The following is a 5,847-nucleotide window of genomic DNA, read 5'->3' as shown; positions in this document are numbered from 1 at the left end:
CGTTTCAAAAAGTGAAACTTTTATATATTCTAGATTCATTACGTGTAAAGTAAAACATTTCAAACTTTTTTTATTTTTTTTATTTAGATGATTAGAGCTTACAGCTCATGAAAGTCAAAAATCCAGTATCTCAAAATATTAGAATATTTACATTTGAGTTTCATTAAATGACCATCCCTACAGTCATTACTGAAAGGGGTGGCTGTTCACAGAGTGCTGTATCAAAGCATATTAAATGCAAAGTTGACAGGACAGAAGAAATTGGGTAGGAAAAGGTGCAAAAGCAACAGGGATGACCGCAAGCTTACTGTCAAGCAAAGCCGATTCAAACACTTGGGAAAGCTTCACAAGGAGTGGACTGAAGCTGGAGTCAGTCAAGAGTCACCACGCTCAGACGTCTTCAGGAAAAGAGCTACCAAGCCACTTCTGAAACAGAAACAACGTCAGAAGCATTGGAAATCAAGGTCTGGAGTCTGGAGGAAGACTGGAGAGGCACAGAATCCAAGCTGCTTGAAGTCCAGTGTGAAGTTTCCGAAGTCAGTGATGATTTGGGGTGGCGTGACCAGGGGCATAAATTTCGTCTAACAGTAGGGGGGACAATAAACATAAAATTTCTCAAGAGCAATTTTTGAAGGGGACACAAATAATACAGCTAAAATTGTACTTGTAAGGATATGTATACACAGAGGAATGGCTTACTACTATTAGTGCAGCAGGGAGACCGTGCCAAATTAGACAACTTAAAGCTGTTGTGGTCGCGCCGTTACAGCACTCGTGTCCGTTGTAGACATTACTATCTGTCACAGTGTTGCCAAGTCCGTGGTTTTCCCGTGGAATTGGGCTACTTTATCACTGTTGCGGCGGGTTGTTTTTCATGTTCGTGGGTTGAAGCGACCCCAGTAACATGTATTTTAGTCCGCGGAACGCGATTTTTACCGGGGGACCCTCTGAAAACGCGGATAGTTTGGGCTAGTTTTGAGTAGCGGGTTTTGTTATGAAAACCTGGCAGCCCTTTCCCTCAAGCAGGTAACGTTATTATTGCTAACATAGCGGACTCGTTGAAAAATACATTGGCATAATCTGTATTAAAGAGAAAATAATCACTTCATCCGATGTTTAAGTGAAAAAAATAGCCTTGACAGCCTTACTTACTGGAGTTCCACAACTACTGGCTTTGTTCTCTCTCACTGGACTTGTGTGTGTGTAGGTGATGTAAAAGAGGAAAGCAGGCATTTGGACCAAAGCACTGTGAGGCAAGGGAGGGGGAGACTCAAAATGTTTCTAAATTTGAAACGCATGTTCTGCAAGTGAACGTTGCTTTATTGTTCATCCCAAAGAGGCACAAAATCACTTTCACTGACTTTTACATTAACTGTTCCCTCCTGGTGGAATGGCCTGCCCAACTCAATCCGAGCAGCTGAGTCCATAACCATCTTCAAGAAACGACTAAAAACACATCTCTTCCATCTTTATTTGACCCTCTAACTCTAGCACTCTCTATTCTCATTCTATTCTTTAAAAAAAGTGCCTCTTTTAGACTTGCACTCCATTCATTTACTAACTGCTTGTTTTCTTTTAAAAAACTAACACTACCTTCTCTAATCTTTTTGTATTCTATGTATTTGTTTTCTTTTTATTTATTATACCAACTAACAAATGCCAAAAAGGCCTTGGATAAAAGCATCTGCTAAATGACTAAATGTAATGTAATGTAATGTAATGTAAATGTAATATATATATTTCTCATTATATCTATTTCATTATAGGCTATATGCACCATTGTGTGCGTGTGTGTAGGCTATATATATATATATATATATATATATATATATTTTTCAAATGAATTAATGAATTGATGATGATGATGATGACGATTATAGACAATTTAGTGTATACATGTGTGTGTGTGTGTGTGTATTATATATATATATATATATATATATATATATATATATATATAGTCCATTTCTTGTTTATAAGATGGCAAAGAGCAATTTCATCAGAATACACAGCTAAATGGCAGTGGTGTAGTTACAGTATCTACCAGTAGGCTAGGCGCTAAAAGATGCTTAAAGGGGTCATATGATGCTTTTTTAAAGATCATTATTTTGTGTATTTGGTGTAACAGAATATGTTGACATGCTTTAATGTTCAAAAAACACATTATTTTTCAAATACTGTACATTATTGTAGGTCCTCTATGCCCCGCCTCTCTCAAACGCTTCGTTTTCTACAAAGCCCCCTCCTTTGAGTAACTTTGATAAAGAATATCTCTTTGGTTTTGAGACTTTAGTCTTTGCAACTTCAGGGATCTTATCTATGCACAATCAGCTTGTAACACTCCAAAGAGAAAGGAAAACTTGAAATCGCATCATATGACCCCTTTAATGCAACCAGTTCACTATATATAGAGAGAAAATAAGCATAGTATGAAACCAGCAGGTGGAGCAAATGCACTGATTCAAATGTTCTTGTTTAGCAGACAGTAGATGGCAGCCTGTAATAACTGTCCGTATCTCGGTAGTAAGGTGTCGGGGGACAACGCAAAGTTATCAGCGTGTGTTTGGAAAAGCCAAAGTACAAATACTTCACAAACTTTGTTCATATGGAGTGGATGAATCTTGTCAATCTTGTCTTGTCAAACTAGCCTACTTAAAAACAATTTGGTTAACAGTGATAAACAGGCATTCAAACTCTCTTTTTACAGCCTATAAAATATTCCAAACTGAATTACAACAATTGGTTGAATTTAACGAGAAATTAGTGTACCACTTAGGGTGAAAAATACAGTCAAAAGAAAAATGGCTTGTATGTGGTCCAGGGGTAAATGGCTTTTTTTCTTTGCCTTACAGTCACTAGGTGGAGTACTTTGCTCATGGGACACAATACAAGATAAAGTCACAAGATTGTCGTTACATGTTTTTCATTATTTTCCATCCATGGAGTATTACATTTTTAACTGCATCAATTTTTGCTTCACAGTGATATTTTTATTGCTTTTACTGTATTTCCATCAGCAGAAGTATTTATGGAAGCCTTGATCTTTCATTTGTCTAGCTGAAATCATGAAGCACAAAAATGTCAGTAAAACAATCAAAAAAAATCTCTATCTTGGTTTTATATAGGTGTTTTACCCGTATTTTCAATTAGCCTATATATTGCATTTAATTGTGTTTTCAGGTTAAAGAAATGTCTGTAAACTCACAGATAATGTCCTTGCAGATAATTACCAGGACTTTCCCCATTTATTTCTTACAGTGCTAATAGAAATATTTTAAACATATATGATAGAAATAAATAGGTAAATAAATTAATTAAGGGTGTGTAACACTGTTCTAATCATTTGATCAGTGTTTCTCAATGCTGTTTGTTTGAGGTATCTCAATAATCTGACACACTCAGTTCAGGTCACAGAGCAGCACATTACTAATGAACTAATGAGGTGAATCAGGACTTAGATAAGAGAGGCATCAAAAAAGAAGCAGGATTGAGAAATACTTGGTGTAGATCAAGCAACAGCACCCACTGCGACAATAATCAGCAATCAGCTGTATTAAATCAGACACACACACACACACACACACACACACACACACACACTCACAGAGATTACATTAAAGTAGCCGATGTCTGGATTTGGACAATATTTTACAGCATTCAATTCTGTAAGACGAGAAATCTTTTTGCTATGGAGCGGTTTTCACCAGAATTGGACAGGAAATCTTGTAAAAATACAGGAGCGGATGCTGGAAAATGTTGCTCAAGTTTTTGTCTGTTAAAAAATACACCCATTAGGAAAATGGAAAAAAAAAAAAAACAAGGCCAGATTTTCATTGGAATGGCTCCAGACCAAAAGGTTAATGTCCCACAATGGCCATGTCAAAGCCCTGATCCAGAAGACACTCTCTGTTTATAATAAACAGTTACAGTTGGGTTCTTAGCAGATGAATATAAAAATGGTATTTGCAAATCAATTTAAAAAAAACCTACATGGTTTAGAATTTAACTGCTTTGGCCCTACATTCACATGCGAAGCTAAATCACTTTTCTAAAATCTCTCAGATTGCCGTGTTTTTCCTGCCACAGTCACTTTTGGCTTTGTTTACTGAGGTTTTAAAGTCATTAGGGCTTGTTAAAGCTGCTTTGAAACAACATGGATTGTGAAAAGCGCTATACAAATAAAATGACCTGCCTTGACTTAATGAATTAATTCATCATGCACTTATGTTGGACAATGTTTACACGAACAGGGCTTGCCTTGGTCTTAAACTGCTTTGTGCATTAGCTGAGATGATATTTATTGCGTATTGTATAAGCATACTGTGCTCTCTATGATGTTGTCATCTTACAGCTCTGTATAGTGCTTCATGCATCCAGTAAAACGACTTTGAAAACTGCCTTCTCACAATCTTTACAAGTGCTTAGTAATGCATATAACGTAACACAGCTCACACAAGCAACTTTCCAGCAGGACTCTTCTCAGTTGTATAAGCACTTTCTTTGTGTGAGTAGCTAAAGGGATAATTATTTTGAGGATATGTACATACAGTCAAAGTCAGTGTTGTTTTTGACCCCATTGACTTTCATAGTCTGGACAAAGAGTTGAAACATTTTCAAAATATCTTCTTTTGATCTCTGCAAAAATCAACTTGAGTTTGGAACAACATGAGTGAATAAATGATATAATTTTAAGTTTTGAAAAGTTTTATCCCTTTAAAAGCATACAGTGTTTGGGCAAAGCACTGCAATGAGGAAATGTGACCTTATGAAAACAAACCACACAGTGTCATGGTGGGCTGAGATTACCCCTAAAATAAAGACTTGATATACATAGGCCTATATTCGTTTCTGCGCACAAATAAAACATGCAATAGCCTACTGTTTCCACACTGTAAAAAATTGCGCTGTAAAATAGCGGTAATCTACTGGGAGCTGTGGTTGCCGGCATTGCACTGTTCATTTACAGCTCTTCATTTTTACAGTATGTTACCGTTATTGTACCATGTGGTAACTCATTTCATTTTGGAAACCAATTGCTTCAAACCATTTGAGTTAAAAAAAAAAAAAAAAAAAAAAAGTGTTTATTTTTTCTTTCCATGACAACATTATGATTACAGGTGTAGTTAGAGGATCAGCTATTCACATTCTTTCTTCTTTTTTGATGAGTGACAAAAGTTTGGTATGATTTGTAAATATAGTACCACTTTTGACACCCTCTCCAGGAAATGCAAACTGGGAGGAAGGCGAATGAATGGACAGTATGTAACGGGTAGAACTGGTCGGAGCAGATGTAAGTGTGTTTGCAAGTTTCAATGAGAGTGTGGTTATTTACACAGCAAGACAACATCTGCATGTTAGCAGCCTGCTATTGTTGAGATCTTTGCATGAATATCTGTTACAGTTTTTCTCGATTGCTTAAACACATTTCTTGAAACTATGCCTCGTATTCTCAAAACAGTAAACACAAATCCATAACGTCTCACCCAATTCCCCAAACATCCTATTTTCAGGTCAAAATGAAGCTCTACACTCAAAACCATTCACTCTTGCTGAAAAACCAAACTTTTCCCTCAGACATCACACACAAGCTTTCAAAAACACACACACACTACAACATAGTATTACACACACTGGTGCAATAAATTCAAAACAATATATCAAAAACTGGTAAGTTATGTTGCTTGTGGTTCCAGTCACGAACGAGAGCAGCGCGATGGAAGCTGACGTTATCCCAAACAACAATGTAGGAGGCTGCGCTGGTTCCCTGTGGTCCAGCTGAAACATATGCTCTCTTATGCCGAGTTCACACTGCATGATTTTCAAACTCGTCGGATCGCCGTTGTTTTC

The sequence above is a fragment of the Sinocyclocheilus rhinocerous genome, unplaced genomic scaffold (assembly GCF_001515625.1).
Source record: "Sinocyclocheilus rhinocerous isolate Xijiao unplaced genomic scaffold, SAMN03320098_v1.1 scaffold1028, whole genome shotgun sequence".
Taxonomy (NCBI): domain Eukaryota; kingdom Metazoa; phylum Chordata; class Actinopteri; order Cypriniformes; family Cyprinidae; genus Sinocyclocheilus; species Sinocyclocheilus rhinocerous.
The sequence above is the reverse complement of the archived record's forward strand: the minus strand, read 5'-3'. Positions refer to the sequence as shown.